A 26,492-nucleotide genomic window follows, 5' to 3' on the forward strand; every position below is an offset into this window, starting at 1 on the left:
ACCCTTGTTTTTTTGTTTTTGTTTTCATTAACATAAGTAAGATTTTAGCGAATTAAAAATTGGATTACTATAATCTTAAACTTGAAACCTTATCTCGGTGCAGTCAAAACCACTTAGAACATCCCCATCAGTTTACCTAAATTTCACCATAAAATATTATTAAAAAATTCATTTCTTGTTTTAGAAATCACTTTTTCATTTACTTTCTCCGACAAACTCCTTATTTTTTCCCTAAAATATTGTTAAAATATTTTTTTCATATTCTTTCACTTTTTCATCTTCTTTCTTTCACTTTCCCTTTCATATCTCTACTTTCTAGTTTGATCTGATCAAATCAAACCCATCTTTTATATATATACATGTTTGTGGTGACTTTTGCATTGTTGTTCTTGGATATATATATATATATATGGTAATTAATGAGGGAGATTGTCATGACCCCATTCTGCCCCTAGTAGAATGGTGCCATGATGGCCAGTAATCCGAGATTACCAAAGGCCAACTTACAAAGATTCACACAATCAGAGTATACATATGGTGCTTACATGTATGGAAGCAAATTTAAATCTAAGTAGTCCATAAGAGCTGTGCATAGATCAAATGAAATGTCATACATTTTAACATGGTTTTACGTCTTGGATACAAATGAATTAAGCTTAAACATTACATCTTGATCAAAAGGCTTCTCAAGCCGAAATATAGAAAAGACATGAACTACAAAGTTAAGATGCATAATCTTCAAGATGCTAGCAAAACATGAATCCAAAACAACTTGCAAATAACATGTAGGCTTCACCGCCTTCTTGCTCATCACCTACATATATATAAAGTGGGGGGGGGGTGAGCTTGGATACTCAGTGAATGGTATAAGTAATAAAGGTTTAAATGAATGATATCCGAAATCTTTATCAAAACAATACATATCATAACTTATAACAAAACATGTGATGAATTAAGTTCATCAATCAAATTCTTTCAAAGCTTCCTGGATGTTTAATAACATCTACCTAATACCAAGGGATGACATTCCGAACAAAAAAAAGGAATAACCATCCCGGAATCGAAGCACACCCGTTCACGACCGTCAATGGCTGACCCGGAATCAGTTAGACAACCCACCTGGAAAATCGTTGGGGGCAAAACAAGGAAATAATTGTTTCGGAATCGAAGTACACCCGTTCACGACCGTCGGTGGCCGACTCGAAATCGATTAGACAAACCCACCCGTACAAGACCGTCGGTGGCAAAAGAGATATCTCAAACAAGGGTACTAGTTGCATTATAGTCCCCTAGCACTAAGGACTTTCCAAGAATGTCATCAAAACAAACATAATACTTTATACAAAAAACTAAAGGATAATCATTCATACTTGATCAAATACTTTTTCAAAACAAAACAAAGCAAAGCTTTTATCAAAACATTATAACATAGCTTTATTAGAAATACCACTCACATAGCTCTTCGGGTGTAGGGATTAAGGCAAGAATCCAAGACCTACAAGTACATAATAAATCCCATTGAATGCACTTCAAGAAGACAAGAAGAGATGCTCAAAGATGGATATGGAATGCATTCTCAAAATAAGCTAGTGAAAATGATCCTAGCATTTCTTTCAAAAACCAAGTCAAGACAAAGTAAACATGTGCTGGGAGTCAAAACACTGTTTTTCTTCTGGGAAAAACATGCTGGGTACCAACCAGGTCTCGGAATGGATACACATAGATGATCTAGGTTAAAATGGTCTAGCTAGGTGAACTCAGGGAGTCTTGGCCAAGGTCCCACACCTTTTGTTCGAGGTCCCACACCTCTTGGCCGAGGTGTGGTCTTCAAGGCCTAGGTGTGCGGCTGCCTGCCGAGATGTTACAAGGTGCTGGCAAGGGTGTACCATGGTCGGCCTAGGTGTGTGGTGGTTGGCCTAGGTGTGTGTTGGTCAACCTAGGTGTGCATGCAAGATAGGCTAAGGTGCAAGTGATCATGCATGGTAGGCCAAGGTGAGATACGATGCTTGGTCTAGGTGTGTGGTCTAGGCAAGAGTGGGTCTCAGTGACCACACTTAAGCAAATGAAGTCTGGAAATTTGGGTTTCTTCTTGAAGAACATGAAGAACATGAAGAACAAAAAGAACATGAATGCTAGAATCATAACTCTTTATTCAAAATCTGAGATTTCATGCTATGAGTTCAAAAACATGGACCTGGGTACCCATACTTGGAGATTCCATGAAAAGAAACACAAAAACATGGAACTTGTTATAAACTTTCGAATCAGAACATAGTTTTTCTTCAAGAACACAAGGACATCATTTTCTCTTTCTTAAACAAAACTTTAAATCAATGCATGGCTCATGAATCATGCTAGATCATGCAATGTGATCAGATCAACATAAAGAACAACAAGAGTAGATCAAGTATCTAACCTCAAAACACGAAACTAACGGTTCAAGGTGTGAAGATCAACCTTGGAAATCTAGTTCTCTCTCTAAGAACTTCTTTCTCTTCTTCCTAGAGCTTCTCTCTCTAGAAGGCTAGGATATGACAAAATGATATGGGTTTCTCAGCTACAATATGACTTAACCCTCTACTGGGACACGTGGTATCACCAGATTGGATCTCCTCAAAAAGGTGCCAGAATGAAAAAACAAGAGGATGACAAAGTGTGTATAACAAGTAAGGCAGCATGGGCACTCTGACAAGGCAATGATCTCGGATTAGGACATAGGCTTCGGCAAGTAAGGTCTCACTGATCTCGGCCAGGAAGGATAACACTTGGCCTAGCTATGCCACACCTCGACCTAGATGTGCCACACCTTAGTCTAGGTCATACCGGTCAAGGAACAAGATCACTAGGTGCAAGGATTAAAGATCTAGGACGCCTAGATGATAACATCTCGGCCTAGATGATACACATCTCGGCCTAGGTGATGCACACCTCGACCTAGATAATGACATCTCAACCAATATACTAGGGTGAAGGTGGAGGTCAACCAAAGTGGTTCCAAGATGGTCCTAGGTGTTGGTGCGCAATGGCCTAGGTGTAAAAGGCTCAAAGGTATGACCTAGGCTTGAGATGACATAGGCTTGAGATGACTTAGGCTTGAAATGACTTAGGCTTGAGATGACCTAGGCTTGAGACAACATGGATAGATGGCCTAGGCTTAACACACCAAGCAAAGAACAAAGCATGCAAGCAACACTTAGGCAAATCACATAAGCACAAAACAAGACAGGGACCTTTACTTAGGCAAAACAAGTCAAAGTCTACAAATGCAACTTAACAAGACAAAATCATGCAAATGCACATGAACGTGACTAAGACAAGAATGAGGGTTATTACAGAGATGCACCATGAAGATCTTTTGGAGGCCCTATCTAGTGACAACGTTGGCTTCAATGTCAAGAATGTTGCAGTGAAGAATCTGAAGCATGGATTTGTGGCTTCAAACACAAAGGCTTACTGGAACGATGTTTCAAGCGTGGATCAATGCCCTGGAAATTCAAACCCAAAACCATTCAACAGTCCACTGTGTTCAACCCCCTGGAACAAAGGCTCTCTTAACAGAGGTGGAGTCATCTGCCTGGATCTCCGGCCGGTCGTCCGGCCGGTCAACCCCCTGGACATCCAGCCCCTTGTCTGGGCTGCTGTGTTAGCGTCTTCAACGAAATAAAATATGAATTTATTATATATGAGGGAGTTACAGTGACTCCCTACAAATATGGAGTCACTGTAGCAATCCTAAATTTAAGGAATCATATAAGGGATCTGATGGGGTTGCATTTTTGAAGAATCAGTTCCTTATAATAGCGAAATGCTATTTTAAGGCATCTGCTAGGGATGCTCTTAGACTAGAACTCGGATTGCCCATATAGATTTAAAATTCACTAAAAAAACAACAATTAAAAAAAAATCATCTTAAAATTCTTTATTTTATTTTGATTTTTTTTTCAAAGGTAAAAACATTAACAACTAGGCATGCCTAATTAAATAGAAAATGCTATAGATTCCAAATTTTCTACTAAATAAATGACTAAACGTTTCACATGGGTATGAGGTTCACAAAAAAGTATAGACCCCACACCCATATGAGGCATTTAGTCATTTATTTGATAAAAAATTTATTATCTCTAATATTATACTAATTAAATTGCCCTTTATGTTAGGAATGTGAGGTGTCAAATTAATTTGGTAAGATTATTATTATATTTTTTTGGAAGTGCTGCCAGCTCCTCGGACTCAATATTTTTATTAATTATAAGAAATTACATTTCTCTCTGTATATATCTCTCAAATTGGATCACAGCGCTTCACAACCAAAAGCACTACTATACTACTCTTCTATTCTTCATTTCCCAAATCACTCTCTTTGCTCTTTGTTGTTTGCTCTTTCATTCCCTTTGCTTTTCAATGGCCATTGTTGAGGTAACTCAACTTAAACTACTCTACTTTTTCTTTTATCTATCAATCTATATATGATTTCATATTTGATTTACCTATTTATGATCAGATTTGTTTTCATAACTTTGTTATTGTAAAATCAAAATTTGACGGTAATCATAATGTTTTTTTTATCCCATATTTATGCCCGTGGTGACTAGCAAAGCATGATGATCTCTCACTACAAATCTTATTGCTAGTTTGTCAACTTGCAAACTATGCAAACAAGAAAAACATATGATGATCATCTATGCCAGTTGTTAGATCGATCGATCGATTGATCGCAAATTCAAGCTTGTTACTGGATTCATGAGCATCAAGATCATGCACTGGCCTTTTTTGCTGATCAAAAAAAAAAAAAAAGATCAAGCACTGGCTTACTATTAAATCCACCCATTATTTGCGTGATCTCCTGTATAGTGTTTTGTTTGTGTTTGCAACACATATTACAATGATTGATCTATAATCTGTATCTAGATCTTTCAAAACATCATAATATGATATATATATATATATATATATATGTATTTATCAAGTCCAGTAATCTCATAGAATGAATCACAATTGCGAGACAAAGTGTCATGACCCGGACCCGCCCCCATGGGTTAAGGACATGACCGGCCAGTAATCCTGAGATTACCTACGACCTCAAATCAAACCAGATATAACTCATCAGAGTAAAGGGGTCAAACGGAAGCAAAATTTAAAACTTTGTCCATAGAGCTGTGCTTACATGGCACATCATTACAAACCATACATACACGTATTAATAACTCACATCAAAATATGTACTAATACAAAGCTCTATACATATAGGATCTATCAAGTCTAGGTCAGCCAATCAAGACCATATACATATACAACATAAACCAAAGTCCTCGTCAACATGACAAAATAAAATAAGATAGCAAAAGGGCGAAGACGAGTCTCGTGCGTGAGATGTAGGACTGACTCTTCAAAACCTCGGTTGTTGGGTTTGGACCTCCCATGGCTCACCTACAAACACATGAATGAGCGTGAGCAAAAGCCCAGTGAATAATATCAAATAAAGAAGTTATACAAAGGTATTTAGAACAACGTACTTCGAACGGCCTTGGGCCCAATTCGTATTTCTATCTAGATTATATATAAATATAGGTCAAGTAACTGCGATTCCAAACACATCATACGGCCTCGGGCCCAATTCATTCATATCATTTATGTCGAACGGCCTTTGGCCCATTTATTCAAGTCATACGGCCTCTAGCCCATTCATTCATGTCATACGGCCTCTGGCCCATTCACTCATGTCATACGGCCTCTGGCCCATTCATTCATGTCATACGGCCTCTGGCCCTTCCATTCTTCTATTCATGTTAAACTGGCCTTTGGCCCATTCATTTTATCATTCATGTCATACTGGCCTTTGGCCCATTCATTCTATTATTCGTGTTAAACTGGCCTTTGGCCCATTCATTTTATCATTCATGTCAAACTAGCCTTTGGCCCATTCATTCTATCATTTGTGTCAAACTGGCCTTTGGCCCATTCTTTTGGCATAGCAAACATTCGTCCACCATTCAAATTAACAAACTTATAAGACTTACACAGCAGTAAGCAATTGGACGAACAACATATTTCAAATATCTTTGTTAAGATATTACTCACAGTGATCAGCTGGATGATTTGCCCTAGAGCTTGACTCTACACATTACATGAACACAACGGGTCACAAACAATTCAGTCCATCCCTTGATTCACATATTCCTCTTTAGGCTTCTTTAATTCATTCACAATGCACAATGCATGCCTAAGAGTACTTAGAAGTGAAAGAGAACGGAAAACGAAACACAGAATGCATTTTCAAAATTTCAGAAACAGGGGTCCTGTAGACACCGCATTTTTGACCGACCTTAAGACTCAGACGTCATCGATTGAGCGCTCGGTGATGGTGCATGTTGTGCTCATTCTGAGGTTTCGGAGTTTTGGCTGAGAGCCTTGCCTTCGGGCCTCTGAACTCTTTCTGCTTTGACTCGATTTGTGGACCAAGTCTTGTTTTCCCTTCTCGGAGGGAGGGAGTGGTCTTGTAGACCATATCTCTGTGGTTGTAGACTACTTTTCGTGGTCGTAGGCCACTTTTCCCGATTGGAGACTAGTTTTTGGTTTTTGGAGCCTTTGGCCGCGCGCCTTGTCTCGGGACCTTTTAACATTCTCCGTTTGGCGTGGTTTTTGAACCACACTTGTTGTCTCTTCCTAGAGGAACACTGTGGTCCGGGAGACCACTTTTGTGGTTGCATACCACTTTTGGTGCTCGTCAGCTAGTTTTTAGGACTTTCGGCCGCGTGCTTTGCCTCCCGATTTCTCGTCTTGCATCCGCTTTGGTTTGTTTTTGGTACAAACCTTGTTTTCCTTGTTTGGAAGGTGGTACAAGGGTGGGAGACCAATATTTCTCCTGGCCGACCACTTTTCCTTTTTCCAGCTAGTTTTCCAGTCAGATAACTGGCTTTCTTGGTCTTTGGCCCATCTTTTCTGGTTGACCTCTCTCACCTATGGCCGACTAGTTTTTGCTCTGTTTGACCACCTAAAGTGGTCGGCTGACCACTTCAAGTGGTCGGCTGCTTTTTGGCACCTTTTTGGAGATATTTTAGGACAGCTGGCACAGCTGGAGAGCATTTGAGCCATCCTCCATACACGTGTATGGAGGGATGGCATTCAAGCTTAGCTTCTCAAAGAAGCTTTGGCTTTCCTCTTCTATAAGAGGGAGGCTCCTCCTCCCTCCTCCAAGTTCAGAATTTTTTCCCAAGAGAGTTACATATAGCTTTGTCTCTATATCATTCTTGTTCTTCATTTTTGTGTTCAAAAGTGTAGATTTGTTTTACTTTAACACACAAACACATACTCAAACACCATCCTTTTGCTACTGAGGTGCTTAGGGGCTGATTTTGGTGTTCTTGGATTGCCTTGAGCTTGAAAAACCTGCTGGAGTTGCAGTTATAAAAAGGGTCTTCAAGGGTGAGCTTTTGATCTTTAAGTCCCCCTTTCTTACTTAAGCTTTTAGCCTATCTTGCATGTTGTTTTAAGCTTAGCTCATAACTGATAAAAGTTCTATTTTTGCATGCTTAAAAAGTTTGTTCAAGATCACTTTTGTGTTTGGGGTTGTTTACCCCCTCTTAGGCCTTGTTTGGCCTTGTTTTTGAGCCTTTTTTGTGAGCTTCGGGACCACCTTGTATTGGCCTTCTCACCACTGGTGTTTTAAGGTCCTGAGAAGGAAAGGGTCCCCTCTCCTTGTGTCTTCTTTGCATGCCTTAATATGCCTCATGTTTGAGCACCTTTGTTGAGTGTATGTTGATCATGTCTTAGCATGTATTTGTGGTTATTTTGCTGAGGCATACCACTATTTTTACTTATCTTGATCACTCCATGCATGGTTAATACACTTGTAGTGTAAATCACACACACTAGCTTTGTATGCTTCATGAAGTAGCATGTATTTCTAGCCTATGTTGTGTCCATTTCAGCATGTTCTTGGGCTTGTTTTACCATGTCACACCTCTGTTTAGGTTTGGTTTGGTTAGCCTTTGCATGCTCCTTGCACTTGTAGTGCATTTCCATGAAATAGCCTAACATGCATCATGTTGTGACATGTCATTCTAGCATGCTTTTGGCTTAACTTCATGAAGGTTTTGTCCATGTTTTAACATGCTTTAGCTCTGATTTTGGTTGTTTTGGCTATGCATGACTTGCTTTGTATAGCTCTAGTTCAATCTAGCTTGTTAGCTTTTTACACCAAGTCCACTAGCATGCTCTACTTAGCTTATTTGAATGATTTGGCATAACTTGTTATGTGATTTCAGTCCATGTTTCATGGCCATGCACTTGCATTTATCACTCATTCAATGCGTTGGAGGGTTTCCCCCTTTATGTCTTAACATGAACCATTGCGTATGCCTTCATGCCTTTGCTTGCGAGCCACCATTTCAATGTTTGTTTGGGGTTATTTTTCCATGATATAACTCTAATTTTTATTGCTTAAGTCATTCCATGCTTGGTCTTAATAGGTGTAGTGTAACCTGCCTTATTTGCCTTGTATGAGTCATGCTTTATGCCCTTTTTGCTAGCATATTTTGGCCTACTTCCATGCATGTTTTAGACTCATTCTAACATGTACTAGGACTGTTTTGGGTTGCCTTGATCACATACTTCATGTTTTGTATACTTGTAGTACAAGTGCCCTTGCTTGCCTCAAGCTTTGAGCATCATTGCATACTTCATTTGTGTTATATACATGATTTAGCATCATCTAACATGACATTTCAAAGCTTATAGCATGCTTATGTTCCCACTTTATTCATGCTTTGAATGTCTTTAAGTGTTGTGCATTATGGCCTTGTTATGGCCTTAGCTTGTATGCTTGCATACCTAGGCCTTTGGACCCTCATCTCAGCATGTTTAGGTCCTTGTTTTAACCTACTTGAGCTTTGTCCATGCTTAGTTCATGCATTTGTGCCAAGTGTTGCATGCCTCCTTTGTGTTGCTCTTTGCTAGCTTTAATGTCTTAGGACTCTATCATGCTTTACTTATGTTGTTTGAATGATTTGGCATCATTTCTTCCTTCATTTCAGTGCACTGAGTGTTGTTACACTTCCACTTTTGTCACTCATCGAGCACTCTCGAGAGTTGTGCTCTTTGGCCTCTTTGATGGCCAATGCATTGTGCATGCATGCCTTGCTTTATGTGCCTTCATTTCATCACCAATGGCCACTGATTTGGGCATGACTGAGGTCTATCCCTTTTAGTTTAAGTCCATTGAACATGCCATGTATATTGCATCGAGTATGCCACATTGTTCATCGCATTATGTATGCATTGTACTTTGCATTGTGCATGATTAGTTCACATCATTGCCTTGTACATGCTAACTGATATTTGCATTGTGTGTGCATGTCCCTAACATTGCTAAGTTGCCCTTATTGTATTGCATTGTGCATGCACGCATTAGCATTGTTCGCATGCCATTAGCTTTGTTAAGTTAATCATGTCACATTGCATTGAGTATGCCATGCAGTTTATTCGCATTGTGTATGCCATGCTTGCTTACATTGTGTTTGGAATAGGTGTTAGTCCAAACACGGGAAATGAGGGACGTTTCATACTTAAAGTGATGAAACGTGCCTTAATTCCCGATCGCCGATGCTCTTGATCATACATGATAGAGTTTTAGGCTTTATGTGTTTACTTGTGTGTTCATTTCACATTGAATTATGCAACTTCGCCTCTCGGCCATCATGCATGAAAATGCACGATTGTTGGCCCGAGGGTCAAGAACCATACCCTCTTGAGTTCATCACATGATAAGGAGGGTGGTTATGTACATATATCTTGCAAATACATTGCCATGCCCTTTTTTGCTCTCTGTTGCAGCAAATTGCAGTTCAACAGCAACAACTGGCCAGCCAGCCAGAAAAAGTAGCTGGTCGGCCACTTTTCTAGTTTTTCAACAACCAAAAGTGGTCGGCAGGTGTTTCTAGGGACCAAAAGTGGTCGGCCACCCTCCCACAAGATTTCCAAGGTGAAGTTTCATCTTTCTGGAGCTTGGTGCAAGTTTCTGAAAACAAATGAAAACAGAGGCAAATCGGGGCATCGCATTGGATTTCCGAACGAGGTAACCGAGCATGCATCCAATCTTCTCCCTCCGAAAACCTCCTGTTTTACTGCTTTCCTTACTTGCCATGCTTAGATAGCTAGCTTTTGCTTTGGTTTGTACTTTAATTAGTTAATGCGTTAGTTATTTCAGTTCGTTTTGTAATAATTAGTTAACTAGGATTAGTTAATTAATTTGTTGTGTAATAATTAGTTTAATTAGCTTATATTAGCTAGTTAGCTTCTTATTTGGTCCCTCCCTCGAGAGGGTGTATTGTTGTAATAAGCATGCATGTGTGTAATGCATGTCTTCCAACCTCCATTTCTTTCTCCCTTTTACTTAACCGCTTACGATGGTTAGTTTTAGGGCATGTTTCATTTAGCATACCTTATGCTTGCATGCATGCATCCATTCATCTGTATTGCATGCACCGGGCTCGGCGCATCATACTAACTGCATTGTATTTCAATTCCAAGTTGAATACATGTATCAAGTTTCATTTCATATGCCATTCTAGAATAGCCGAGCCTATTTTAGTAGCATATTGCATGTGTTGCATTAGCCATCTTAACATGAACTAGGATCATGCATGATTTCTAACTAGTTCCTTGTTTTGGCTCGGAGTACACTGTGAGTGTTTACGCTTTAGCATACTGCATGTGTGTTAATGTTGCCATGAAAGCATGCTTGTCATGAGGCTATTTGCTTACGTGATTAACTGGCTGAATGCCTGTGGGTGAAGGTTGGATTACTTGAATTGGGACAATTCATTGAAATTTGCATTTTAGCCTACTTACGAGTAGCAAACTTCAAACCATTTTCCAAACAAAAGGATATGCAATGCTTGGTTCCAAATTAGGCAATCTAGTCTATACTTGTTTTGCTGTGCGCATCACGTAGTAATTCTAGCTAATTAATCGGAATAAGAGCACATGTGTTTTCAAAAAACAAGTATCATGCTTAGTACAGGCCGATCATTGATCAGGCGAGTGAGGGTGCTCATTGAATGACCTTCCCCAATCGTACCCAAGTTCCCGAGCCGAGGCAACTTTTGTGATGACGGACATGTGGCCTTAGGCACGAGTCAGGGTTTCCTAAATTCTCCCAAAATAATATATTTAGGTGGCGACTCTGTATTTGACAAAGCAGTCCATGTTTGGCACTTCTTTACAAAAATCAGTTTTCCAAAACGATTTGCTGGATTTGGACTCTTTGGTGATTTATCAATCTCACATCGCACATTGTGAGATCAGATTAAGAACCGTGACATTTGAGTCCAAACTATAGCATTGAAGCCCAAGGGTGCGCCTACAGGTCCCTGTTCGAGCGTGGACTTCCCCGCGCGAGCAGACCCATGAGGTCTGCAAAAGTACTAGTTACATCATTTTCACGCTCGAGCGCAAACTCGGACGCTCGAGCTGAAGGTCTATCTACATAGCTCCCCACTCGAGCGTGAACTTCCCCGCTCGAGCGGACACCATGTTTGCAAAATATTTTGGGAGCTCGTATTTCATGCTCGAGCGGCGGTTTCCCCGCTCGAGCGGACATCATGAATTTTGGGTTTTCCAGAATTTGTTCTTGAGCTCAAATCCGACCTTTCGAGGTTCAAAACCCATAGATTTGGTTCCAAAACATGAAAACACATTATATAACATGAGTATATAAGCAAGGTGAGGTCAATTGCTCAAAATCATGGTCCAATTCTTCCAAATTAATCAACATTTCTTTGTAAACTCAAGGCTCATACATTCAAACTTTACATAAGCTTCATATCTTTCATAATTAATCATGCATGTCAATTTTTGACCTCATTTCCATTTCAAATAGCACCAATGATGCTCATAGACTTGAAAATCAACAAAACCATGCTTGCATGTATGCTTCAATGCTCAATTCTTCACAATTCACATATTACATGCAAGACTATGTAATTTCATAGCAATTCTCTACATGCATGCACACATGGACTTCAAACTCATCAAATACAACACAATTCTAGTTCTTGATCACCAACCAACTTGAATTCACAAAATTACAACATTGAGCTCATGATTTAAGGGTTGATTACTTACTTAAGAGCTTTAATCTTTACAAATTCTGGTTGAATCTTGAGTCCAACCTTCCAATTTCACAAACTTGAGCCAAACACACAATTTTCTTTATTTCTCCCTCTCTAGCCGACCCTCTCTCCTTTCTCATCAGCCAAGTTGAATAAAAGAAGAGTATTGAGCATGTAATGGCCCTCATATAGCCCCTCTAATTGACATTATTTTAATATTGAATAATTGAGCACTTAATTCATTAATTTAATCCATTTAATCTGATCCGAATCAATTTTCAATTAAATTTCACCGTAGGTTCTAAAAATTATGCCAATCATAATCACGCAGTCAATTTCGGGTTTTGTGGCCGATAAGGCCTTCAATTTAAATTCCAATGCAGATAATCAAACAGATATTCCTATGGTGAACAGATAGAAATTCAAAACCACATATTTTCACATAAATGGTGCACAAAATCATATCAAACACATAATCACATTTATAATAAGGACCAATTAGCATAATACGGAACAGGGTTATCACAGTCTTCCCCCCTTTAGGAAGTTTGGTCCTCTAAACTTATTTTACCTTCGTCGGGAAACAAATGTGGATAGCGTAATCGCATTTCCTCCTCTTTTTTACATGTAGCATCCGTCCCGTAGTGTTCTTTCCATTGCACTTTCACCATTGGGATGGACTTGCTTCTCAATTGTTTCATTTGCTGATCAAGGATTTGTTCCGGCCATTCGACGTACTCCATATTTTTATTCAGAGCTATCCGGTGATAATCAATCACATGAAACGGGTCTCGGAGATAACCCCTCAACATCGACACATGAAACACATTATGGATTTGCTCGAACCCTGGTGGCAAGGCAACTCTCTAAGCAACTGGACCAAGCCTTTCCAGAATTTGAAATGGCCTGATGTAACGGGGCGACAGCTTGCCCTTCTTTCCAAACCTGATTTGGCCTTTCATTGGAGACACACGGATAAACACATGGTCACCAACCTCATACTCGAGTGGTCTTATTCGGACAACTGCATAATTCTTTTGTCGGTCCTGAGCTGTTTTCAGCCTTTGCTGGATGGTTTTGATTTTCTCAGAAGTGTCTTGCACAATTTTAGGCCCAAGTAAAGCTCTATCCCCGACTTCTGTCCAACAAATTGGTGATCTACACCTTCTACCATACAAAGCCTCGTGTGGTGCCATACCGATACTGGAGTGGAAACTGTTATTGTATGCAAACTCTGCAAGTGGCAAATAGTCTTCCCAACTCCCTTGAAAATCCAAGGCACTCATCCTTAGCATATCTTCCAAGGTCTATATAGTTCGTTCTGATTGCCTATCTGTCTGTGGGTGGAATGCAGTACTAAATCTCAGTTCTGTTCCCATAGCCTCCTGCAAACTCTTCCACAATCTAGATACAAATTTCGGATCTCTATCCGACACAATAGATACCGGAACTCCGTGTAAACGAACAATCTCATCAACATATATTGTAGCCAATCTATAAGCATTAAATGTAGTTTTAACAGGTAGAAAATGTGCAGATTTAGTCAGTCTATCAACTACAATCCAAATAGAATCCATACCTCGAGGAGTCCAAGGTACGCTTACAACAAAATCCATAGTCATATGCTCCCACTTCCATTCAGGAATAGGGAGAGGTTGAAGTAGACCGCCTGGTTTCTGATGTTCAGCATTAACTTGCTGACACTGGAGACATTTGGACACATATTTTGCAATCTCTTTCTCCATTTTAGGCCACCAATAACTTTGTTTCAAATCCCGATACATTTTGTTATTGCCCGGATGCATAACAAACACTGACTTGTGGGCTTCATCTAAAACCCTTTTCTTTAGTTTCGGAATATCTGGGACACACATTCGGTTTCAAAACCTCAACACTTCGCTTTCAATGCTGAACTCTGCTTTCGAGCTTGTCTCAAATTCATCAATCACTTTCTTGAGGAATTCATCCTCTTTCTGTTTTTGCTTAATCTCAACAACGATCGCCGATTCGGCTGAAATAGCGGCTATCAATCCGCCTTGTTCACACAATACCACTTCAATTTCAGAATTCTCAAAAATCTCGTAAAATCTCTCTCTGTTGAGTAAGCAAACAAGCCATACTCCCCGTTGATTTTCTGCTCAAGGCGTGAGCAACTGTATTGGCTTTCCCGGGGTGATACTAAATCTCGAGATCATAATCCTTAATCAGTTCGAGCCATCTCCTCTGTCACATGTTCAACTCCTTCTGCGTAAAGAAGTATTTCAGACTTTTGTGATCCGTGTAGACTTCACACTTTGCCCCATACAACTAATGCCGCCAGATTTTCAAAGCAAAAACAACTGCGGCCAATTCTAAATCATGTGTTGGGTAGTTCTTCTCATGTGGCCTCAACTGCCGAAAGGCATAGGTAATAACCTTTCCGTTCTACATTAATACACAACCAAACCTTTATAAGATGCATCACTGAAAATTACAAAGTTTTCCGTACCTGTGGGCAATGTCAATACTGGTGCAGTGGTTAGTCTTGTCTTCAGTTCATGAAAGGCAGACTCTCTCTCGTCGTTCCATTCAAATGATTGCCCCTTGTGTGTCAACTGGGTGAGAGGCACTGCTATTTTTGAAAAGCCTTTCACAAATCTCCTGTAGTACCCAGCAAAACCCATGAAACTGCGGACCTCTGTTACATTTGTCGGTGTAGGCCAATTCACAATTGCCTCTATTTTCTGGGGGTCCGCTAAAATTCCTTCCTTGTTGATCACATGCCCTAAAAAGATAACTTCATCCAACCAAAACTCACATTTCTTTAATTTAGCAAACAATTTCTTCTCCCTAAGTATTTGCAGGACAGTTCTCAAATGATGTTCATGTTCAAGTTTATTCTTGGAGTATATCAAAATGTCATCAATAAAGACCACAACAAATTCATCAAGGTAGGTTTTAAAAATTCGGTTCATTAAATCCATAAATGCTACCGGAGCATTAGTTATCCCAAACGGCATAACAAGAAATTCAAAATGACCATACCTCGTTCTAAATGCGGTTTTCTCAGCATCTTCTTCCTTTACTTTCAACAGATGGTACTCGGATCTCAAATCAATTTTGGAGAACACTTGTGATCCCTTCAACTGGTCAAATAGGTCATCAATACGGGGTAAGGGATATTTATTCTTTATTGTTACCTTGTTCAATTCTCAATAATCGATACACAAGCGTAAGGTTCCATATTTCTTTTTCACAAATAACACCGGTGCACCACACGGTGAAGTACTAGGTCGGATAAACCCCTTGTCATGCAGGTCTTGTAACTGTTCTTTCGGTTCTTTCATTTCAGTAGTAGCCATTCTGTAGGGAACTTTGGATATAGGCTGGGTGCCTGGTGCAGCTTCAATAGTAAATTCTATCTCTCTGTCCACTAATTCCGCCGGTAATTCATTTGGAAACACATCTAGAAATTCTCTAACAATAGGGATATTATCCAATTCAACATTTACAAATTGTTCAGTCAACACATAACACAAATAACCCCGGCACCTTTCCTGATCAGTTTGCATGCTTTCATTGCAGATATCAAATAAGGTGGAGGTACTACCCTGTTACCCACAAACACAATTTCCTTCTGTTTTGGTGGTCTAAACACAACCCGTTTCGTCACTCAATCAATGGCGGCACAATATTTAGTCAACCAATCCATGCCCAAAATTATATCAAAGTGCCTAAAGTTCAAGGGCAACAAATCCACATATGGAATGGCATTCCCAACACGCATGTCACAAAAACGATACACAGATTCACATAATACAGATTCTCCGGATGGAGCAGATACACATAGCAGATATGGTAATAATTCTAGAGGTCTACTCAATCTAGATGCAAATGCACATGTCACAAAAGAGTGTGTTGATCTGGAGTCAATTAACACAAAAGCATCCTGATTACATATAGAAATAGTACCTGAGACAACTGTGTTGGCATTCCGTGTATCGCCCGGAACAAGCGCAAAAACTCTCCCATGTCTCACGATGTCCCCGGTGGTGGTAGATCTCGTAGAATTTTCCGGCTTTGGGATCGATGCAGTGGAACTAGCAACTATCTTTCCATTGTTCTGATTACAATCTCGGGCCATATGCCCTTGTTTCCCACATTTAAAACATGCTCCCGACACACGGTCACAAACCCCACGGTGCCTTTTACTACAAATGTTGCACATAGGAGATGTGTCTCGGGAAGAATTCGAAGTACTTGAGGAGCCCGTGTTTTTCTTTTTCAAAAATTTCTTCTATGAAAAGAAACCTTGCCTTTTGTTGCCTTTCCAGTCAATTGTTGGCTTAGTCTGTCTGGCTATGTTAGCCTCTGATATTATGGCCCTGTCTAGTACCCCAATGTAGGTTTCTAGCTTCAAGACATTCACCCTTTCTAAAATGTCGCTTCGAAGACCACCATCAAAATGCCTCGCCTTTTTATAATCAGTATCAGTCACATGTGGTGCAAACCTAGCCAATTCAGTGAATTTGGCTTCATACTCAACTACAGTCATATTGTCTTGCCTAAGTTCCATGAACTCTGACACTTTCCTGTCCCGCAACCGTACACATTGAGGGAAGTACTTATCATAGAAAATCTCCAAAAATGTCACCCAGTCAACATCTTTATGATTTTCACGCATTAACATCCACCATCTTCTTACTTCATCTTCTAGCATAAAAGTGGCTAGAAGCACCTTCTGTGTCTCCAAACAAGGGAACACTTCAACCAGCTTTTCAACACCGAGAACCCATTGTTGACACCCCATTTTTGACCAACCTTAAGACTTAGACGTCACCAGTTGAGCGCTCGGTCATGTTGCATGTTGTGCTCGTTCTGAGGTTTCAAAGTCTCGGCTGCGAACCTTGCCTCCGGACTTCGGGGCTCTTTTTGTGCCTTGCCTCGATTTGCGAACCGGGTCCTGTTTTCTCCGTTTTCTCTTCCCGATGGAAGGGAGAGGTCTCGTAGACTATCTCTCAGTGGTCGTAGGCTACGTTTCATGGTCGTAGGCCATTTTTCCCGTTTGGAGCTCGGTTTCCGATTTTCGGAGCCGTCGGCCGTGTGCCTCGGTTCGGGACAGCTTAGCTACCTCCGTTTACACCAGTTTTTGGCACACATCTTATTTCCTCCCTTTAGAGGAACACTGTGGCCCTGGAGACCACCTTCGTGGTCATACGCCACTTCCGGTGCCTAACAGCCTATTTTCGGGACCCTGAACCGCGCGTTTTGGCCCCCGAACCTTCGTTTTGCATCCGTTTTGGTCCATGTTTTGATAGAGGCCCTATTTTCACTGTTAGGGAGGTGGTAGGATGGTGGCCGGCCACCTCTTTCCCTGAAAAGCCGATTTTCTCATTTTCTCTCTCTAAAAGCCGATTTTTTGGACAGAAAGCTGGTTTCTCACTTTTGAGCCACATTTTCTGGCTTTTCATACCACCATTGTGTTGTGCTTATCTAGGAGGCCACCAATATGGGTAGGCCGGCCAGAAATTCATCTTGACCCTTTTGAACCTTCCTTAAAAGCTAGCTTTTCTCTCTCCTAGGTCACATTTTCTGGTTTTTCTCTACAGGGCTGTGTTCTACTCATCTGGGAGGCCACCTTTCTGGGTAGGCCGACTAGCAATTTTGCTTGAACCTTTTCACCCTTGGTCGGCCGACCAGGGGGAGTGGCCGGCCGGCCACTTGAATTGGCCGGCCTGCTTCTTGCTTTTTGCCCTCTCTGAATGCTTTACAACTGTGCCAGCTAGGGGGCATTTGGTGCATCCTCCATACACGTGTATGGAGGATCTTTGAAGCTTCCAAGAGAAGCTTTGGCCTCTTTTCTCTATAAGAGAGGCCCTCCTCTTCACATCAGGGGGTTGAACATTTTTGCTTAAAGCTTAGAACCTCCCTCCTCCATTGTCACTATTCCAAGCTCCAAAACTCAAATTTTCTTGGTCCATTTGCACTACAACCCTTAGCACCACACCTCCATCATCCATTCCAGTACCTTGGAAGTCATTTGCAGAGGTTGAAAGCTCACCAACTTGGTCCAAAAACTGCCGGAGGTCGGCTCTTCAAGGGTAAGTGTCTATTTTCCTTAAACTTGCATTTTTTTGCTTCCTTACTTAGCTTCACTTGAAAGTATTTCTGGGCTTTGTCATAAACTAGAAAGTGTCATATTTTGAGCTCCTCTTCAACTTTGTTTAAGGGCACTTTTCAGTTTGAGGTCATCTACTTCCCCTTACCCTCTATCTCTCTTTTAGGGCTATTTTTGCATCATATTTTAGCCCTACTTGTGAACATTTTCAAGAGTTGTCATAAACTGAAAAAGTTCTTATTTTGAGCCCCTATTCAAGTTTTATTAAGGGCATTTTTCTGTTTGGGGTCATCCTCCCCCATGCATGCTTCATTCCTTCATGATTAGGGCCATGCATTAGCGCACTTGCATTGGCCATGGTTTGACCTCTTAGCCACTACAATCCAGTGGATTTTCAGTGGCTTAGATGTATTTTTGAGGGCCAAAATTAGAGGGGGGTGACCCCCTCTCTCCTTGTCTTGTTTGGTGGTCTTTTGGGCCTTCCAAAGGGACCCTATTTTTCATGCTTCAAAGTCATGTTTCAAGCCTCATTATGTGAGTTTTGGGGTCTTCCTTGGCTCTTTCCGTGGCCCTTTCGGCCATGTTTTATGTCTACAACGCATGTGTAGAGCAATCCCATCCAAGGCCTTTCAAAGGGGCCTTTCTTTGCATGTTTCCTAGACCCATTTCATGGCCAATTTGGTGAGTTTTAAGGCTGTCATAGTCCATTTCCAGAGGTGGTTTTGCTATGCTTCATGTCTATCTTGTATGTGCTTAACAACCCCTTACAAGGCCCTCCAAAGAAGCCCGTCATTTCTTCATGCATTGGCTGCATTTCAGTGATTATTTGGGCATATTTTGGCATGTTTTATTCACTGTTTTTGGCTGGTTTGATGAGTTCTCATTTGCTTCATATACATGCCATGTAAACCATGATTGCTAGCCAATGTTGCATGCTATTTTAGTCCATCATGCTAGCATCTTTTGGCCATGCTCTAAACTAGAAATGTGCATGTTTTGGGATTGCCTGGGCTCTGTCTTTTGACTTCATGATCAAATAATGCTTGACTTGTATACTTGTGGTTCAATGCATTGGACTAGTTTTGAGTTTCGGGACTTATTCCATGCATCGGGTGCCATATTTCCATGTTTTGGGACCATTTAGCATCATGTTTCAGTGCTGAAATTTGCATGTTTGAATTCCAGCTTCATCCTTGCCATGCTTTGGTAAAGTGGTATTTTATGCCTTAGGTTCGGTCCTCTGTTTGCGTGCATGTGTGCACGCGTTTCGATTGTCTCAATTTCATCCAATGGCCCCTGATGTGAGTGTAGCTGAGGTCCACTCATGTTGGTGTAAGTCCATTATGCATTGTGTATGCCTTTTCAATTCATAGCATTGCGTATGGTAGGTTGCGTGTTAGTGCATTGTGTATGCCATCTCATAGTATTGTGTATGCTAGATTGTATGTCAGTTGCATTGTGTATGCCATCTCATTTGCATTGTGTTTGGGATAGGAGTTAGCCCAAGCACGAAAAACGAGGGACGTTTCGTACTCCGAGTGACGGAACGTGTCTCAATTCCCTGTCGCCGACACTCAGGATTATCCATGATGGAGTTTAGGTGTTGTTGTGTTTTCATGTGCATTCATTTCATATTGAGTCGTGCAATTCGACTCCTCGGCCATCATGCATCGATATGCGTGATTGGTGGCACAAGGATCGAGGACTACACTCCTTGAAAAGTAGTCATGCATACATATATGAAATACTTTGCCATGCCCCTTTGTTGCTCTCTGTTGCAGTAGATCAGAAATCAGCGGCCTTCTGGAGTGTTGCGCAATATTCCGAAAATAATTGCAAACAGAGGCGAATCGGGACATCGTAATGAATTTTCGCATCAGGCTTTCATGCATCATTCCACCATTCGGAACAGAGCTAAGGCGGTCCATGGATTTGCGTGATAATTTACCTGCTTTCCTAGATTAATTTGTTAATTAATTAGGATTTTGTATTTATTTATTCGGACTGTACTATTTATTCGGACTGTATTATTCTTTCGGACCCTCTGAGCGAGGGCAATGTTGTAATAAGTGTGCGTGAGTGTGATGTATGTCTTCCAACCCCATGTCTTTCTTCCTTTTATTTACCAGCTTATGATGGTTAGATTAGGACATGTTTTAATTAGCATACTTATGCTTGCATGTTTGCATTATTCATCTGTCTTGCATGCACCGGGCTCGGCGCATCATACTAACTGCATTTGTATTTGAATTCCAAGTTGAATACTTGTTAGTTGTAGCATTATCATATGCCATGTTTAGAATAGCCGAGCCTATTGTAGTTTCATTTTTGCATGCGTTGCATTAGGCATTTCTGTATAGTTAGGATCATGCATGGATTTCTAACAGAGCTTTTGTTTTAGCTTGGAGTTCGGTAAGCGTTTATGCTTTAGCATCCTTGCATGTGTGTGAGTGACTGCCATGATAGCATGCTTACCATGAGGCTATGTGCTTATATGATATAACTGCCTGAATGCCTGTGGGTGAAGGTTTGGTTATTTGAATTGGAACAATTCATTAATTGTGAGTTTTAAAGCCCACTAGATAGTGGCAAAATCATATTTTCTAAGCCCATCCGAGGATGGCAAATTCACGTCTTAGCCTACTTGTGGGTAGCACCATCAAACCATTTTCATAAACAAACATGAGATGTTTTGTTCCAATTCAAGCGATCCAGTCTATACTTGTATGTTGTGCGCATCACATAGTAAATCTAGGCTAATAATCGGAATAAGAGCACATAATGTTTTCAAAACTAGATATCATAGTTAGTAGAGGCCGATCTTTGATCTGGCGAGCGGGGGTGCTCACGAAGTGACCTTCCCCAATCGTACCCAAGTTCCCGAGCCGAGGCAACTTTGGTGATAACGGACACGTGGTCTTAGGTAACGAGTCAGAGTTTCCTAAATTCCCCAAAAATAAAATATTTAGGTGGCGACTCTGTATCTGGCAAAGCTATCCATGATTTGGCACTTCTTTCAAAAAAATCTGTTTTCAAAAACGATTTGCCAGATTTTGGACTCTTTGATGATTTCATCGGTCTTGCGTTGCACTCTGCGAGATTAGATACAGGACCGTGACATTGAGTCCTGAACTGTAGTGAGCCCAATGAACAACACGGGATTTCCCACCCGGGACGTTTGGGGACGTCTACACCCATGCTTTGGCTTTCAACAAATCTAGTCCCCCATGGAACTGTGGTGGTTTCATTTTCTTGAATTCTTTGGTGAGAGCTATGATTCGGTCATCATTCTGATTATCTAGCACGGGTGGTGCCAAAGGTGGAGGTGGAGGTGGAGGTGGAGGATGTGGCTGTTGCCACTGTTGTTGCCACTCTTGTTGTTGCCTTAATGTCTCTACCATTTCCTGAATCAGTCTTTCCATTCTATCCATTTTGACAGTAGAAGACTCCTCTATCTCATCACCTCTTGTTCTCACCATCTGATTAAACTTGCATTATACTTCATACAAAAGATTCACAAGTATGCATATACTAAAGAGCATACATATTCAAATAATTTACAATGCAAGTAAAGCACAAACTCGTAACACATTAAAACATTTAAGCGTATTCTAGATGCTTTCAAATTCATACTTATCACATGAATGCATCCTAGATCATTTCTAGACGCTTATTACTCTTTTGGACAAGTGTGTGAGTTATTAACTCATGCTCTGATACCACTCTGTCACGACCCGGTCCCGTCCCCATGGGTTAAGGACATGACCGGCCAGTAATCCTGAGATTACCTACGGCCTCAAATCAAACCAGACATAACTCATCAGAGTAAAGGGGCCAAACGGAAGCAAAATTTGAAACTTTGTCCATGAAACTGTGCTTACATGGCACATCATTACAAACGATACATACACGTATTAATAACTCACATCAAAATATGTACTAATACAAAGATCTGTACATACAGGATCTATCAAGTCTAGGTCATCCAATCAAGACCATATACATACACAACATAAACCAAAGTCATCGCCATCATGACAAAATAAAATAAGATAGCAAAAGGGCGAAGATGAGTCTCGTGCGTGAGACGTAGGGCTGACTCTTCAAAACCTCAGTTGTTCCACACAAACTTCACTAAGGCTGGGTTTGGACCTCCCTTGGCTCACCTACAAACACATGAATGAGCGTGAGCGAAGCCCAGTGAATAATATCAAATAAAGAAGTTACACAACGGTATTTAGAACAACGTACTTCAAACGGCCTTAGGCTCAATTCGTATTTCTATCTAGCTTATATATAAATATAGGTCAAGTGACTGCGGTTTCACACACATCATACGGCCTCAGGCCCAATTCATTCGTATCATTTACGTCGAACGGCCTCTGGCCCATTCATTTTTATCATACTGCCTCTAGCCCATTCGTTCAAGTCAAACGGCCTCTGGCCCATTCACTCATGTCATACGGCCTCTGGCCCATTCATTTATGTTAGACTATCATTCGAGTCAGACTATCATCCATGTCATACGGCCTCTGGCCCATTCATTCATGTCATACGACCTCTAGCCCTTCCATTCTTCCATTCATGTCAAACTGGCCTTTGGCCCATTCATTTTATAATTTATGTCATACTGGCCTTTGGCCTATTCATTCTATCATTCGTGTCAAACTGGCCTTTGACCCATTCATTCTATCATTCGTGTCAAACTGGCCTTTGGCCCATTCATTCTATCATTCGTGTCAAACTGGCCTTTGGCCCATTCTTTTGGCATAGCAAACATTCGTCCACCATTCAAATTAACAAACTTAAAAGACTTACACAAAAGTAAGCAATTGGACAAACAACATATTTCAAATATCTTTATTAAGATATTACTCACAGTGATCGGCTGGGTAATTTGCTTTGGAGCTTGACCTTACACATTACATGAACACAACGGATCACAAACAATTCAATCCGTCCATTAATTCACATATTCCTCTTTAGGCTTCTTTAATTCATTCACAATGCTCAATGCATGCCTAAGAGTACTTAGAAGTGAAAGAGAACGGAAAACAAAAGACGGAATGCATTTTCAAAATTTCAAAAACAGCGGTCCCCGCTCGAGAGTGGACTTCCCCGCTCAAGCGGACCCATGAGGTCTGCAAAAGTACTGGTTACATCATTTTCACGCTCAAGCGCGAACTCGGACGCTCGAGCTGAAGGTCTGTCTACATAGCTCCCTGCTCGAGCGTGAACTTCTCTATTCAAGCGGACACCATGTCTGCAAAATATTCTAGGAGCTCGTATTTCACGCTCGAGCGGCGGTTTCCCCGTTCGAGCGGACATCATGAATTTTGGGTTTTCTAGAATTTGTTCTTGAGCTCAAATCCGACCTTCCAAGGTTCAAAACCCATAGATTTGGTTCCAAAACATGCAAACACATTGTATAACATGAGTATATAAGCAAGGTGAGGTCAATTGCTCAAAATCATGGTCCAATTCTTCCAAATTAATCAACATTTCTTGTAAACTCAAGGCTCATACATTCAAACTTTACATAAGCTTCATATCTTCGATAATCAATCATGCATGTCAATTTTTGACCTCATTTCCATTTCAAATAGCACCAATGATGCTCATAGACTTGAAAATCAACAAAACCATGCTTGCATGTATGCTTCAATGCTCAATTCTTCAATATTCACATATTACATGCTAGCATATGCAATTTCATAGCAATTCTCTACATGCATGCACACATGGACTTCAAACTCGTCAAATACAACACAATTCTAGTTCTTGATCACCAACCAACTTGAATTCACAAAATCACAACATTGAGCTCATGATTTAAGGGTTGATTACTTACTTAGGAGCTTTAATCTTTACAAATTCTAGTTGAATCTTGAGTCCAACCTTCCAATTTCACACACTTGAGCCAAACACACAATTTTCTTTCTTTCTCCCTCTCTAGCCGACCCTCTCTCCTTTCTCATCAGCCAAGTTGAATAAAATAAGAGTATTGAGCATGTAATGGCCCTCATACAGCCCCTCTAATTCACATTATTTTAATATTGAATAATTGAGCACTTAATTCATTAATTTAATCCATTTAATCTGATCCGAATCAATTTTCAATTAAATTTCACCGTAGGCTTTAAAAATTATGCCAATCATAATGGTGCAGTTAATTTCGGGTTTTGTGGTCGATAAGGCCTTCAATTTAAATTCCAAAGCACATAATCAAACAGATATTCCTACAATGAACAGATAGAAATTCAAAACCACATATTTTCACATAAATGGTGCACAAAATCATATCAAACACATAATCATATTCATAATAAGGACCAATTAGCGTAGTACAGAACAGGGTTATCACACAAAGAGCGGATGATCGGTTAGGCTTTTGTTGTGATGGTGAATGACCTGCTGTGATGCTCTTTGCTTTCCTTCTTTTTTGTTGATGTAGTCCTTATGTTTGTACATTTTGATCTCATCAATGATGTTTATTCGGCTGATCAAAAAAAAAAACAAAAAACTGTGAGACAAAGAGCGGAAATGATGTGGAGCTCATGTGCTTCCCATCCTTTATCTTACATGTGTAACTTATTTTCGTGAACTTCATATGCATTTCTAACAATGGTACATGTATATATATAAGCTTGTTATAGTATGCTCCGCCGTTTTTCAGGCCTAAGGTGAAAAAACTTATTGGGACAGTTTTTTGTTGCTACTTTTTTGTTTACAATTGATTTTTATTGCTTTTTGAGATACAAAAGTACTAATTAATTGTTTTCATATTTAATTTTTTTAACACGTCATTTTTCAATTGGTATTATTATCAATCCATTTATATTTTTTGTCTATCATAGATATGTTTTTATCAATTTTAAGCTTAATAAATTTATTTGCACAAATGCAATATTGTCAATGTAAATAATGCATATTTTTAGTAAATAATTTAATTTTTATATAATTCAATACATTAAGTCATATCACATTTATAATTATATCGATTAAGCCAACTATCCAGTCTTAACAACTCGCACAAAAATGTCATAGGTCATTTTTTGGCTACACACATTAAAAACTATTCTCTAATTGTGGAGCAAAATAACTTGGCAAAAAAATGGTAAAACTAAATATTAGTACAAATTTGGTTTAAAATTTGACAAATCCATTGTTGGTTTAGCAACGCAACTAAATCATGATCACAAAAGATTTGTTTAGTAGATCCACTAACCAAAAATCGATATGACAATTGTTTGTATTAAAATAGCATGGTATGGGAAATAAATGACTTTTTTTTTTTTTTTTTTGTTTTAACTGCAACACTAAAAATAACTTAAGCAAACCATTTTAACTTTTACTATTAAAGTTGCTTTTGTACACACAAACATACCAAGCACTCACAAAGCTTTCTGAGCCCTACCAAACTTTACATGAGTCAGCCAAAGACTTGTGAGTGTGTTAGTATATTTTTGTGTTTAACTTCTGTCCGAATCGTACTCAAAGAATGGCCACGATTGACTATACTCTTTGTGGGTTCTACATGAATTTAATCACAACTGTATGTGCAAGTCAGGTCGGATAGCCCGGGTCTCGGAGTAAACAACAATACTCTTATATCCAATTAATTTAAGTATATGAGTCATTGAGATGTGGGGCCACTCTTGATGTATTATATTTTTTTAACAATAAAGTTATTTATTTTTGCTGATTAAAAAAAAAAAAAAAAAAAGAAGCCGCCATTGGTTTGGTATCAAGTAATTGCGGTCATGGTAAAATATGAATAAAATCAGCAAAATTTTTAAAGTTTGTGTCGACATATATGACGTGAGAATCAAAACACAAAATCATTGATCAACAACATAATATATGCAACGTTTCTTTTTCATTTTTTGCTCTTTAATACAATCTTGCAATCATTATTTCAATTAAGATGGAAAACTGGGTTTTGCAGGTTACAAGCGTGGTGACAGCATTGCCCGAAAATGAAACAACAGAGGTGAGCAAGGCCCAAGAGACTCAGCTAGAGGAAATCATGGTTGCACCAGCAGCCCCAGTCCCAGAGGCAGAGCCAGTGGCTGCTGAAGAAGAACCAAACGAGGAGGCTACAGTGTTGAATTCACCCATGTGTGAAAGGGGTGATCATCCAAGTCAAGTTTGGTTGGCAACAATGGGAAGGCAACCAACCAAAGTCCACCTTGGCGGCCACCAACCATCTTGAAGAGTCAAGGATGGAGGCTACCCAAAGGCACTCCCACCTACTCCAATGTGTATAAATGGAGGGTGAGAGG

At 40.0% G+C, this 26,492-nt stretch overlaps 1 long non-coding RNA gene across 1 annotated transcript; it reads left to right on the forward strand.

Moving 5' to 3' along the window:
• Window positions 1-4,303: 4,303 nt before the first annotated feature.
• LOC145798667 (uncharacterized) lies at window positions 4,304-26,264 on the forward strand. Its single transcript, XR_014340012.1, has 2 exons — window positions 4,304-4,416; window positions 26,156-26,264. It is a non-coding gene; the product is annotated as an uncharacterized LOC145798667 (long non-coding RNA).
• Window positions 26,265-26,492: the final 228 nt, after the last annotated feature.

Source organism: Camellia sinensis, chromosome 9, assembly GCF_055761805.1.
Source record: "Camellia sinensis isolate YWXY chromosome 9, ASM5576180v1, whole genome shotgun sequence".
NCBI classification, from domain to species: Eukaryota; Viridiplantae; Streptophyta; class Magnoliopsida; order Ericales; family Theaceae; genus Camellia; species Camellia sinensis.